The sequence below is a fragment of the Cryptomeria japonica genome, chromosome 4 (assembly GCF_030272615.1).
Source record: "Cryptomeria japonica chromosome 4, Sugi_1.0, whole genome shotgun sequence".
In the NCBI taxonomy this organism is placed as follows: domain Eukaryota; kingdom Viridiplantae; phylum Streptophyta; class Pinopsida; order Cupressales; family Cupressaceae; genus Cryptomeria; species Cryptomeria japonica.
Genome location: NC_081408.1, coordinates 457,397,999 through 457,413,200, shown reverse-complemented (window position 1 = coordinate 457,413,200; position 15,202 = coordinate 457,397,999). Strand labels below are relative to the sequence as shown.

At 36.5% G+C, this 15,202-nt stretch overlaps 1 pseudogene; it reads left to right on the top strand.

The window, feature by feature from the left end:
• The window catches only part of LOC131875165 (uncharacterized), a 93,750-nt pseudogene extending 78,890 nt beyond the window's left edge, over positions 1-14,860 (top strand).
• Positions 14,861-15,202: the final 342 nt, after the last annotated feature.

Sequence of the window (15,202 nt, the reverse complement as noted above, 5' to 3'; positions counted from 1 at the left end):
GACTCAATGAAGTATTATCATGCTCTGAGAAGGTGATTTTATGAGATTCTGTCATGTGGGCAACCATGGCTTGAAATCTGTCTGTATCCAGATTTTGAGGTACATTTGTTTCCAATAATGCTTGCTCCAATATGTCTTTGTGCTTGGATGATAGTTTTAATAATTCCAGGATAGAAATCTGAGCTGGAGTCTTGAGTAGTTGGTTAACCAAGTCATATTGGTTTTTAGGTGTGGTAGTTGTAGGTGCAGTATGTCCCTTTAAGACATATTTCTGAGTGCGGGTTGTTACATTGACAGATTCATGATCACGCTAATCTCGAATGGTGATGACATTTACTTGATGATCTTCAGCTGATATATGATTGATAGTGTTATCGTAAATGTGATTAATACGAGCTCCGCATGTATCATTTGAAGTTGATGCTCCATCTTTGTTGTAATTTGGGAGAGGATTTTTGAAGGTGTCGTCATCATTATTTGTTTTGAGACCATCTACCGTTAAGTCACCTCGATCGATCATGTCCTGGATTATGTGTTTCAATATCATACACTCGTTTGTTCTATGACCCTTGTTGCGATGGAAATCACAATAGTGTGAATCATTCCACCAAGGTGGTTTGACTGGGGGTTCATAATTGTTGAGTGGTGGTAAAGAAAGAACCTTGTTTGCCAAAAGTTCTCTGAACGCGGATTCTAGTGATTGTCCCAGTGGTGTGAAGATACGCTTTTGGAAATTGTTTGTATTGTTGCGTGGATTATTGTTAGGTCCTGGATTCATGTTTTTGCCTCGATTATCGTTGGTGTTGTTGGTGTTGATTTGTCCTTGATCAGTGTTTTGCACATACGTATTAGTACTGGGAGTAGCATTTTTAGCATCTTTCGTGGTCTGAGGATTTCCAGATAATGCAAGGACTGGTTGTTTCGATTTAGGATCATGTGGTTCATTGTTGCTTTCATTTTTGTTTCGAGTCCAAAATCTAGATTTGTCAAAGTTGGTGTTGTTTTGGTTATTGTAGTTTGATGAGTTCGTTCCTTCTTTGTAGAACTTGAGTGTTCCCTTTTTGACACAAGCTTCCTCTACTTGGATGCCATTTTCGATCAATTTGTCAAAAGATGGTATGCATTGAAGTTTGAGTCTGTAACTCATTTCACCATTCAAGTTATCAATGAAGATTTCCATTTTCTCTTTTTCAGGAATATCTCGAGGATATCTTGATACCATGCGTCGCCAACGTTGAAGGAATAACATGAATGTTTCATTGTTCTTTTGTTTGGTGTTGCAAATATCTAGCATGGTTATGGCATGTTGGATGTTGTAAGAATAATGGGTGATGAATTTGTTAACCAATTCATCAAATGATCTAACAGGTGGTGTAATCTTGGATAACCATTCCATTGTTTGTCCTCCCAGACTTCTTGGGAATAACCTCATCAGATAAGTGTCATTATGAGCAAATTCAAGACTCATAGTACAAAATTCTCGAACATGATCTCGAGGATCACCTTTCCCATCATATTTATCAAATTTGGGAATGTCTGAGTTTGGAGGAAAAGGTATCATGTTTAAGCTTTGGTCAAATGGATAAGGACAGATTTCGTTTATAGAGTACCGCACTGTTGTCCCTTGTTGCATATCATGCATTTGTCTTTGCAACATTTGCATTTGTTGAGTAAGAGCAACCAAGGGCGCATTATCTTGCCGAGGGAAGAGTTCTTCCCTTGCATTTGTTCTCAACTGAAAAGGTGTAGTAAATGGTATGTGTTGTTCTGGGGTTTCGAACGCGGGTACTCGCATTTATGGTATATGTTGCTCTGGAATATGTTGTTCAGGTATGTGAGTTTCTTCTTCTCGTTGTCGTTCTTGATATGTATATTGTTGAGACCCAGTTTGAAAGACATTTGCGTCGAAATCTTCAGGAAGTTTGATGCCTTTGCTTGTAAGCATGAGTAGATATTTTTCTTTGTCATTTTCCATGAGCTTTTCGACAAGTTTTTGGAAGGAAGGATTTTCTTGACATTCTTGGAGAAGTGCGTCAGTAATTTCAGGTTCTTCTATGGGTGGAATTTCAAAAGGATTTGATAATCTGCGATTCATACTTGATTCTACGGGTGTCTCGCTTTGTTTGTTTCGTTGAGAGCGAGTGATAGGCATTTCAATAGAAGCTTTCAGTGATGAAAGGTACAAAGTCCTCATTGATGTTTTTCTCTGGTGTTGGTGGTTCTGGTCGAGATGTGTTATATGTGATGCACTCGTCGGGTAGGAATGCTGGATTGATCTTTCCTCCGCGGTTTATCTTTTGATTAAAAGCAGATTTTTGACAGTATGCTCTTGTTTTCAGGGGTTCTTTGTCAAATTCGCTGGATTTGTTTTGGATATAACGTTTGATGTGATGAAGAAATACCCGATGGGATTTGAAGAGTTGATGATTGATGTATAAAAAATTATTTCTTTTGATGAATTTGGAAAAGCTAGGTTGTTGTTTCTTCAACGTGATGTTACGATAGAGGTTCTTTCTTCTCAGAATGAGGGGATTAGTCATGCATGAGTGATCAATGATTTCCTTTGATTTGTTTGGATTTAGTTGATTCTTTTTTTGAAAATTTCAAATCTTACTCTATCAAAGTGAAGGCTGCCCCTTCACGACAAAGTGTGTCAAATGATATGGATAAAAGCTTCCCGATCTGGAAACTAGATTTTGACAATTTAGAAAAATTTTAGACAAGTGTTTGTGAGATAAAATCCGTAAGATGTTAAAGGATTTGATTGATACTAATGATGAAAATATTCTGGATTATGATAGGAAAGACGTCCTCTATTGCTCGATTCGTTTTCAGATTCTGACAACTTTGTTTGACACAAATTTGACTTGAGAAATAGTTTTAATGATTTGTTTTTGTCACTCTGGTTTGATAAAAGATGTGTTTTGATGAAAAACTGTTTTCAAAATATTTTCAAAATTTTCAAAATTTTCGGTTTTTTCAACTCTCTGTTTTTCTACCCTTTTTTACGCGCTAAAGCAGAGGTTTGATGCGCTACCTAATTTTCCTGATGCGCTAAAATGTTTCTCACACGCGCTAGTCTGCCCCCGGTTATGCGCTAAAGTTTTGATTCTGGAAAAAATTTGTTCTTTGACAGTGAAAGATGTACGCGCTACACTGTGCCTCCTACGCGCTATCTGTTTTGGTTAATGCGCTAAAGTAGGCTTCCTACGCGCTAAGATGTTTGCTTCACGCGCTAAGACAGGCTTTTTGAATTTTGCTGTGAAGTTTGTTTGGAAAATAACGCGCTACACTGTGCCTCCTACGCGCTATCTGTTTTGGTTAATGCACTAAAGTAGGCTTCCTACGCGCTAAGATGTTTGCTTCACGCACTAAGACAGGCTTTTTGAATTTTGCTGTGAAGTTTGTTTGGAAAACAATGCGCTACACTGTGCCTCCTACGCGCTATCTGTTTTGGTTAATGCACTAACTTTGGTTACCTACGCACTAATCTTTTCCTGATACGCGCTAGAATCTGTTTTGCACGCGCTAAAGGATTATTCTCTGTTTTGCTTTGCAGTTGAAACGCTACTGTTTTTGTTGTACGCGCTATTTTGCTCTATGGATGTGCTAAAATAACTGTTTTACGCGCTAAGATGTTGCTCTTACGCGCTAAACTACCCTGATTTTTCCTTTTTGATGTTTTTGTGAGGATTTTGATTTTTGTTGAGAGAATTTTTAAGTGTGATGGATGATTTTCTGAAATACAAAATGTAAGCACGACACACAAAGTACAATCATTTCACTTAATCTAACATAAAGTGTATGTTCTGTCGAGGATGTGTTCAAATCCCCAATGTTTTAACAGGTTGGATACAAGATAAACACTTCAGAAAGACTCTTTATTCAAGGGTCATAAGTAACATCATAGCCCACTAGTCTCGATACTCCGTCAGCTCAAACAGCCGTGTCACCCCCTAGAGGGTGCCCGTTTTTTTGCCTTTTGCCAGAAGTTAACCCAAAGTGAATTGCTTCACACTTGAGTAGTTATCTTGGGAGATATATGGTGAGTAATCTTGGGGGCGGATTCTTCCCCACCCTTGCACTATGATGTTACAAATGTTTGGATACTGACTCAGTTCAAAGTTTCTAATGCTAAGGTTCTTAATCAGGCTTCCTGTTTGGCCGTCAGTGATAAACTCCCTCAGGAGGCTTCCCAACCTTTAGAACAAAGGCTTTACGTATCTCGAGGATACTGGGGGAAGGCTAATCACTGCGCGCAACCATTGAAAAGGACTTTCGTCACTTTTCACATTTGATTATAGTGGGTTGGAATTCTTGGCGTCAAAGTCGTTCCCCACTTAGGTTGTTCCCTTCACACCGGCCATAAACGGCTTTAAGAGTTGATTGCAACTCCTCGGGAAGGCAGGCCTGCTAAAGGTTTTAACTGCTTGAAATACTGAAAGCATAAGAGTGGTTTGGCTTTTTGATCACCCAGTTAAGGGGAGAGCATATACCTTCCACTTTCGAGACAAGGCAAATAAGTTTGTTATTTTTAAACTCCAAGACAATAATTTGTTAACTTTTATTTGGAGATGTTGCTCTAAAAAGCATGGTGTTCTTTTTAATCCTTCATAGCAATAATTGTCTAATCTATGGAAAATAAATCGTCAACAAAGCAAATTCGATTTTGGAGGTCAACAAAAGAAAAATGTTTTTGCTGTAAAAGCAAACTTCCTCACTTTACCTGCAAGAAATTGTTAAAATCCTGCAAATAAACAGAACGAAAAGACGGTTAGTTTGTTTCGGGGGACTTCCACAAGTCTAAAATTTTGAAATCGGTTACAAAAAATCTTTTTGTTTGTTTTGTTTGTGATGCGCTACAGAATAAACTGTACGCGCTACAATACTCGTCGGATGCGCTACAATACTCGTCAGATGCGCTACAGTTTCTTCTCCATGCGCTATTCTGTTGCCCTGATGCGCTACTCTGTCTGTCGCATGCGCTAATTCTGTGTTTTGATTTTTTCCATGATCCGTTATACAGGAAAAATTTGAATCTTATGCGCTAACTGTTGGTTTCAACGTGCTTTAATACGTATGGAAAGCGCTAAAAGGTCGGGTGGATGCGCTAATCTGTTAGGTCAATGCGCTAATCTGTGTTTCGCCGGCGTCGACACCTACAGGAAAATTTGTCAAATATGTGTTATGCGCTGAGGAACAATGTTCACGCGCTAAGACATAAAGCACATGCACTAAACAGTAGGCTAGAAGCGCTAAACTGTTGGGCGGATGCGCTAAAGTGTCTTTTCGACGCGCTAATTCTGGTTTCTCGCGTACCTGCAAAAGTCATCAAATTCAAAAAATGATGTGTTATTGGGGTTTGAGCCCCACGGTGGGCACCAGAAATGTATGCGGGAAAAGTGGGCGAATAAAACTAAATATGTGAAAATATGTTAGAATACTAGTCCACACACACACACAGGACTTCTTGATGCAGGCTATGGAGTAACGTAGTATTACTCAGCTTCCCAAGGAGGGTCCCATGGTTCTCTATCTCACAATGTCCCTCAAACCAACATTTTTGCTCTCAGATCATTGAGCAAAATGGTTTAGGGATGGCAAATATGAGAACGAGAGAGATTTTTAATTGATTTTAGTATGAAATGGATGCTAAGCTATGTATGATGCTAAAATGCAATAAACTAGATGATAAGATGACAAGATTAGTATGAATACTATCTTAGCATACTATATTTAGTCTATAATTGAACTAAAATGATAAAGAAAGTAATCTAAACATACATATTAGTCTAATTTATGATCAAAAAGAGGCTAAATGAGCATATATGAAATGAAAGCTTGAAATGATTTGAGCATAAGTGTGATGCTTCAAATTTGAAAGATGATTGTTTTGAATAGAGGAATGAGAGCTCTATTTATAGCATAAACAGGGCAATGGATGGTCAAGATTGAATAGTTTAATCAAGGGCCAGGTTTGAAAGTTGGGGATCCATGTGCACAATTTGCACCAATGAAATGGTGACAAGTGTCAACATAGGGTTGGGTTGAGAGAAGAGGTTGGAGGCATTAAAGGCCTGAGAAGACCTCATGGTTATCTAAAGGCTAAGGGTCAAGTCTAAGTTAGGCTTACCCACTGGATTTAAGAGTTAATCCAAGGATAAACCTTTGTGCAAATGATTAAGAGATAATCATGGTCAAAGCATTAATGACCTGATGAGACCCTTGGGTTGGATAGAGGTTGAGTCAAAACAAATGTTTTAACCATGTGGGAAGGTTTGAATTAACCATTAATGGTTATTGGAGACTTTGGGGATTAAGTGGTTGAAGATTGGAAGCCTTTAATGGTTTTCAAAGACTTTAAGGGTTTTAGTGGTTGAAGGTTGAAAACCTTCAATGGTTATCCAAGACTTTGGGTCATTTGAGAAGTGACCTCCCTTTGCTTAGGGATGTGACAAAGTTTAGAGGAGGGTTAGGCTAATTAGAAGCGATTAGAAGATTCTAGAAGGGATTAGGAAGGGGTTTGGGATTTTGCAAGTGGATGGGGGGATAATAGGATTTAATTGAATTAAATGATTTTCATTTAATTTGATTGTATTTGGAGAAATTAAATAAATTAGATTTATTCAATTTAGGATAACTATTTAATTAAATTTGAATTTAATTAAAAGTGGATAGGGGGATTTAATTGAATGATTTATTCATTAAATGGATATAGTGAATTTTATTTAAATAAATTGAGTAATTTATTTAATAAAATAGAAGAGTGTGGATAATTTAATTAAATTGGATTTAATCAAATAGAAAAATGAACCTAAAATATTCATTTAGGAATATGGTCATTTTTATACGTCTACAATATGGATTATGTTTCGATCTGAGATTTTATAAGGATGATTTGATGCTTAGATAATAATGCTCTTGATTTTGATTATGTTGTGAATGTATGATTGATGATAAGAAAAATGTGATGATGCGTTGCTTTGATTTATGAGATGTGAGATGTATCTTGAAAATGAGATGTATGATAATGATAATGATGTGAAAATAAATGAAAGATTAAAATGATATGCAACTTAATGCAAGATTAAGATGATAATGATGTGCAGCTAATGCAAAGCTTAATATGCATTCTCATTCTCAATGTTGTCATCTATTGTGATCACAGTGTCAGTGCTTCCTTTGTTTTCATCATCGAGCCTTGATTTGTTGAAAGTTGATACAAGCATCATGGTATAATTGAACCATAATGACCTGAGTATAGCTTACATGGATTTTGATATTGCAAGATGACACAAGCATCGAGGTATAATTGAACCAAGATGACCTGAGTGTTGCTTGCGTAAATAGACAAGAGTTAACCTTTATCTCATACAAATCCGAAATGTCCTCAGCGATATGCCACCTGATTGCTTTGTAGGACAAATTTGCATGATAAAAGACTTCACTCATAGATAGAAGACAAATAAAACATCACATTCCTTCCTTGCTTCTCTAGTCATAAGACATCCTTGAGTCACTTAGGAGATATGATAAGCAAAAATTAACAACCATAAGTAAGCATGCATGCTATTTGGAATGTATTCTTGTCAATTAAAACATCTTGCAAATAGATTTTTGTTTAGTTGAAATCAGTTCAAGTCTATGATGTTTAGCCTTCTCGCATTGTCATTTGGCATTTGTTGGTTGTTTTTATCCTTGTTGTCTTGCTATGTTTTTGGTCTGATGTTGAAAATCTTGAAGGCGAAATGCCCATAGCGAGGTTAGGATTTTGCCCCTTGTTGTTGATACTACTTTGATATGGATATGTACACTGATCACCTAGCCATGGTGGGATATTATTTGGATAATTAATTTAGATAAATCAAGGACAGTGACTACGCTAAGTATGTCCAAGATTGATAAGCATTTTGTGAATTTTTAGTGATGCCTCAGATGGGTGGATATGATATGTACAATATGATTTGTGAAACATGTATTTCCATCAATTGATAAAGATAAGGCTAACTAGAACAAAATCCAATAGTCATACTGATTGATGTCATTGTTATGATTTGGTTGATGATTGATAAGAATGTTTGGTTTCAAAGAGTGAGTGCCCCGTATAAGACTGATCTGTCTGGTTTCGAGTGTACCTATCCTTGTATAAGACATGTTGATGTTGATGTTGATAGATGGATTGATTATCAAGACTTGATGATTGATAGGAATGTCTAGTTTCAAAGAGTGAGTACCCCATATAAGACCGATCTGTCTGGTTTTGAGTATACCTATCCCTGTATAAGACATGTTTGATGTTGATGTTGATTTCGAGTAATGAATTGATTAACAAGACATGTGATAAGTTTGATTGCAAACTTTGAGAGTTTTCCTATTGTTGATCTGATTTGATGGATGGTCCATGTGTTCATGCTTTGATTTTTTTTATTTTGTTGATTTTTAGTTTTTGGATATTTTGAGTTTTTTTAGTTTTTGGATATTTTGAGTTTTTTGAGTTTTTGGATATTTTGATTTTTTTGAGTTTTTGGATATTTTGATTTTTTTTTGAGTTTTTGTATTAGAAGAAAGATGTATTTGGTTGCCCCAATGTATATCAAGACAAGGAATGGATGAATGGATGATTGAACCATTGAGGTGGAAATAGATTTGTTGTCCATAGTTTTGATCAAGATCAAGGATGAAAAAGGGGATATGGATAGAGATAGGATATAGATAGCACTGGATGATGGAAGCAATGAATAGATAGGATATATAGATATGAATTAGAGTGAAGCAAGATTGTAGAAAGAATTGGATGATAGAAGAAATGAATAGATAGGATAAGGGATATGGATTAGAGTGAAGCAAGATTGTAGAAATAATTGGATGATAGAAGATATGAATAGATAGGATAAGGGATATGGATTAGAGTGAAGCAAGATTGTAGAAAGAATTGGATGATAGAAGAAATGAATAGATAGGATAAGGGATATGGATTAGAGGACATGGGAGATATGGTAGGAAGAATAGAGTGGATGAACTTTTCCCTCCAATCATAGAGGTTTCCATTTGCAAAGAGGTGATATGTAAGATTGTCACAACATTTAGCATCATCTGAATAAGTGTTCTCAAACTTTTCAAAGATAGAGACCCAACCCACACTATGAACCTCTAGAAAATTCAACTAAACATTTCTAGCAACTAGGAAGTAGACTCAAAAGGGAAGAAGAATCCCAAACTGGATCAAGGTACTTAATCTTTGATTACCCATGTGTGTGCAAGTGGGTTCATTCTGCCTCATATGATCATTGTAATCTTCAAAATCCAGCATGGCTAGCTACATGAGTTATCTTGACTTCAAAAGCATCCTGGATAGAGCCTCATTGCCAGCGAGCGTCCATAGCCCCGATGAGGTTATCGTTGTAATCTCACAAATATTGCTCCATTGCCAGCCAGGCGTCCATAGCCCCGATGGAGTTACTTGCCTGTTCCCATAGCCAATCATTTTGATATTGCATTTCATTGCTTTTTGCTTTTCTTGATATTCATTTTCTTGCTCATGCTTTTGATATTTCTTTTTTTTCTTTATTTTTCTTGCATTGGCTTGTAAGTGATGAAACTTACATGGGTCTGATAATTACAGTGGCGCTAAAGCAAGATTTTAGATTTTTCACTAGCCATGTCTTCAATTTAAGAGATCACAATGATTTAGAGCAATCGATTAAGTGTATGAGATATAGTAATCAAAAGATGTTAGTACCAAGATACGATAAGTGGTTCTTTTCTAGATTGAGTGTGTATCCCAACCAAGAGAAAATGTTAAAGAGGAACAACCTCGGATTCTGAAGCATTTCATGAATAGATATCTAGGAAAAGGACTGAACATGAGATTTGAGCATGGGCAAGTATGTGACAAAATGACACAAATTCCTATTTCCTAGATGAAGGATTTATGCAAAGGATTGAATGAAAGGGATGGAAGGATAGAAAAGAGGTGTTGGATAACAGATAAAATGTTTGAAGATTTGTGCAAGGATAGATAGAAATGTTTTCAAGATGAGTGTTGGTACTTGAGAAGTGATGAAGAGATGGAGGAAAATTGAATTTTGGAACAGAAGGACCCTAAATAGATAGAGAAAATGATAGAAGAATAGTTTTGGAAAGATGTTTAGATAGAGGGTTGAAAGAAGTTCAAAGATGTGTTCCTTTGTTGATCTTTCTTATGGATCATTTGAGGTGATGGATTGGTGGATGGAGAGAGGTAAGGACCCAAGATGGATGAAAGGGATGGAGAGTTTGATTGTGGAATGAAAGGACCTAAGATAGATTTAGAAGAAGAAGAGTTTGACTTTGGAATGAACGGACCTAAAATAGATTTGGAGGATGAAGAGATTGACTTTGGAATGAAAGGACCTAAGATAGATTTGGAGGATGAAGATATTCCTTGATCTTGATCTTGACTTGGAGTAGGATCATTTGAGTTTGTGCTTTCCTCTTGATTTGGAATTAGATTAGTGGAGGAGATGGAAGGGATATCATGCTCTTGCTTAGGAGATGGATGTTGAATGGGACTCTGCTCTTGAGATGAAAGGGGATCATCATGGATGGAATACCAAAATTTTAGGGGATCATCATAAGATTCTTGATAGGTGGGATCTTGATCGAAAATGGGATTAGATTGGAGAGCCATGATATCTTGATCTTGATTTATGTTAGGACTCATTTCCTTTGATTGAGTTTCCTTTTTCTCGGTTTGATGATGAATGGTCATATGAATGATCAAAGTTGATGTTTTTGATAGGTTGATGTAGAGAAATTTACTCCTTTTGGTAAGGGTCTTAGGACTAGGTTGTCTCTTCTTTAACTTAGTTTTGTGATGAAGACTTGTTCGTCTCAAAATATGAGGAGTGGTCATACACAAATGATCAATGGTTTACTTCGATGTTTGGATTGAGATACTTTGTTTGAAAACTTAAGTCTACTTTTATCAAATGAAGGTTTAGATGCCCCCTCACAACAAAGTGTGTCAAATGATATGGATAAAGTCTCCCGATATGGAAACTTGATTTGACAACTTAAGGTTTAAACTTGGTATGTTATTTGATAGAATCCTTTAGATGATGGACCTTTTGATCAAGGTGATGATAATACCTGGTTTTGATAGGATAAAGTCTTATCTTTAGCTAGTTTTGGATTTGACAACTTTTGTTCTAAGACTGACTTGTTTGATTTGGAAATGATTTCTCTGGTGTTTTGATTTGATTTCTTGTGATTGCGTTTGATATTGGACCTGAAAGGATACTCAAGAAGTTTGAAAACTTTTTCTAGAAAGGCTTGTTTTTCTCTCTGGTTTTTTGAGTTTTGACCATGCACTAAGCCAGAGACTAGATGCACTAAAACAAATTCTCAACGCGCTAGAGAAAAGACTCCATGCGCTACACTGCCCGCTGATACACGCTAATTGGTTTATCTTTCTTTTGTCTTGGTTCAAAAATCTCATACGCTAATATGGGTCACCAATGCGCTAACTGTTAAACCCTACGCGCTAAAGTTTGGCTTCCACGCGCTAAGCTGATGCTTCAACGCACTAAACTATTTTCAAAACATGCTACTTGAAACTGCTAGAATTGGATATCTATGAAGTGCTAATGTTAAGACTTAATGTGCTAAGGTGAAGGTCTAATGCGCTAAAAGATGGTCCCCACGCACTAAGAAGTTGCTCTCACGCGCTAAACTGCCCTGATATATTTTGACTTGGTTGTTTTTCTGTGATTTTTGGAATTTTTAATACTTGTGATTTTGATGAATGATTTCTTTTTGGATACTCAAGCTTACTAAGTCGAATAGATAAAATCTTGATTACTTGGTTTGGTATTGTAATGCCCCGTCAGGAACCCTAAAGGAAAACATCATAATCTATGCAACTAAGGGTGAAATAATTTTTTATTTTTTTTATCAAGTGCATGAATTAAACCTTAGCACATCTAATAACATAGCGGAAGTCTAACACCTGAATTTCCTAAGGGTTACCAATGAATATTACTTCGTAAATTAAATATTTAAGATAAAATTTCCACAATGAAAGAATTTAAAATACTTCAAGCAATCATATATTATATATACAAAAGAATTAAGTAATTGAAATAACATACATTACATTGTTTCTTTGCTTTCAATATTCGAAAATACATGTTTTCAAAAAACGAAATTACATCATGAGCTAAAATGTTACAAAATGAAATTTACATAAAGTTTCTTTTCAAAACCTCTAGTTTTCAACTGAATAATGGTTAGGAACAAGAGCTGGTACATGAATCACAAACCAAGAACGTCAGCAAAGTCCTTCCTCGCCTGAAGATACGTACCAGTACATCCGATGGGAAGTGACACTACCACCCGACCATGTGATTCTGAAAGGGAACCACCCCACCGTGTTGGAGATAGTAGATAACCCTCAAACAAGCAAAATGAAACAAGAACGAAAGGACTACAAGACTCCACTTACAATCATGTGACCCAACTCATAAAACACTAGTGACTCTAAGGAGAAAGTGTCATCGCATGTCTTACGGTGGATACCATGGTACAACCTCCATAGGTCCCGGCCCCCATCCTGGGTTATCTTGGTAACCTCTCCCGAACCTCCGATTCCAACTAAGACTCATGCGGACCTTACCAATCCTCTCACGAAGACAAGGTGGTAAGTTTGCCATTCCAGGCCTTCTCACTACATTATGAGTCCTGTACTAGCACTCACCTATGTGCGAGGCACATTGTTTTATTTAACTTTTATTCTACCCTTCCCTAGTCATTTATTAGATTTTCACTTTCTTAACCAACTTCCAACGGGTTATCCTATCACCACTTTGGGCACGGCCCCTGCTCGAAAGCCACTCTCTCTCTTAAGACACTACAGGTTAGTTCTATCTATAGAACTCTATGGCGACATAGACAACCATACCCAATTCTGACCTACGTCGGATGAAAGATACATAATTACTAACCTAAGGTTGACCATTACGAACAACTCACAGTGGCTCATTTCCTTAAGGTTATACATCTAAATAACTAGCCAAAACACAGTACACAAGACATACTGACAACATGACTTAATGTACTTAGTTGCGACCACCATATAAACAAGGTAATCTTACATACCAATACCTATCACAAAATTAACTTGCAATACGAATATACGTTGTCAAGACACGAGGAACAATATGGTCGGTATATCACAGAATTTTACACTTATTAACATGTTTAAGAGTTCAATTACTCTTGTTAACTACTATAGGTACGCCACCTCAATAATTTCCATTTATACCATAGACTAAGATTAAAATAGATATATTTATTTCATCAAGGAAGTCTTACATAATATATTTCTCCATAGAATAATGTCTTTATTTTTATTTTTATTTTATTTTATTTTTACACTAGAGTGTTACATCATTCTTCCAGAAAAAAAGAAGAAGTGCACTCGTCAGACTCTACATGATCTAAAGGAGTATATCCTTTATATTTGCTTTCACTCAGGGGAAAGTACCCCACAGACTCATTATCACTTAAGGGGGTATACCCCTCTGACGAGTCAGAACTTATAACTATCAGCTTTTCTGGCGAGCACTCTAGCTTGGGTTCTTTCCCTTTTCCAATAGTAACTTCTTTAGTTGGACTCTGAGTAGGACCTTTTTCTATCTCTTTGCTCTCTTCAGGAGTTGGGTTCTCTTCAGGAGCTAGGTTGTCCTCCACAACAGGCTTGACAGGTGTCAAAGAATCTTTCTTGACTTTCAAGTAGTGAGCATAACCTGCTACAAATTTGTGAGCTGTCTGTTTGACTCGTACCATCTCTATAACGTATCAATAGTAAACTATTACTTCCTAGACTCTCCTAGAGCTACGTCTAATAAATCTTAATAACTAGGTTTTGAACGCAACCATACATTTCTTCCATATAATAACAAGTGTGCAATTTGAACTTAAACACTATTCCACTTCTATAGTCATAACGTAATCACAACTTCTATTATATGATTTTATTTAACAATCTCTAACAATAAATAAAACATAACCATAACTATTTCATAAGCAAGACAATAAACACGACATATAACAGAGATTGTAAATATTAATGATCGTAAACTAAGAAATTCCTGACCTATTTGAAATGTTGATCAATATGCAAGACCTTAATGCCCTCTCGCCGATAAATGCGCCTTGCTTGCGATCCTTTTCACCAATACTTTCCAACTCTATAAAAAAAAAAACAACTCTCTTGATACTATCAAAACAATATCCTCTCTAAACAACTCTCTTGATACTATCAAAACAATATCCTCTCTAACTCTATTCTTCTTTCTACAATCCACCGTCCTTCCTTGGATGCCAAAAATGACTTGTCCCCCTTCCTCTCTACTCCCACCCCTATTTATACTAAAAATCACCTATCGCTTCTCCTAAAACTGGGGCTTAGTAATAGTTATTAACTAAAAGTCTTTTACCTCCAACTCTTCTTGTTCCTCCACGTAAGGAGTCCATCTCCAGTTAACTATAGTTCTTTGCGCTCCTTGATCGTGGTTATAACAATTATCGGCTGGGTGGAGAGATCGGTTCATTACATCAAACACTTATGTGTTTGCAATCAGCGAATTGTGTGTTTAATCTGCCAGGTCTTGAGTCAACTGAGGTTTATGTTTCAGTCTTCACCTTACGTGCCAATCTATTCCCCTCCTCAATCGGCCAATCTGCAGTTAGATGCAATGAACTGCAGCTCGTGGAAGAGTTTGGACGTGGAGAAGTGGTTGTTACGTGGAATAGCCCTCGTTTTCTACTTGCTATGTGGAGCATGCTTTATCGAAAGGCAGGAGGGTCGACTAAATAAACCGGTTTCCCTGCCATTACACCGTGGTTTGTGAGGAATTTATGCCAAGTCGACCAGCTACAGTGGCTCGACTATCGGCTTGACTATCAACTCTTCTAACAGTTGTTATCTAAGAGGAACCGTCACCCTTAGTAGCATTAACGTTAAGGTTAACATAACCGATAATATATTTATATTAAACTTTTATATTTTAATCAAAGAATTAAATTCTAATTTGGTATTCTATAGTATCAATATCTTATAATATATGATAACTAAAAACCCACCACCTTTTGAATATATACCTTTAACACGCAACTTAATCATATTTGCTATTATTATTTTAAAGTTTTAAATTTATTT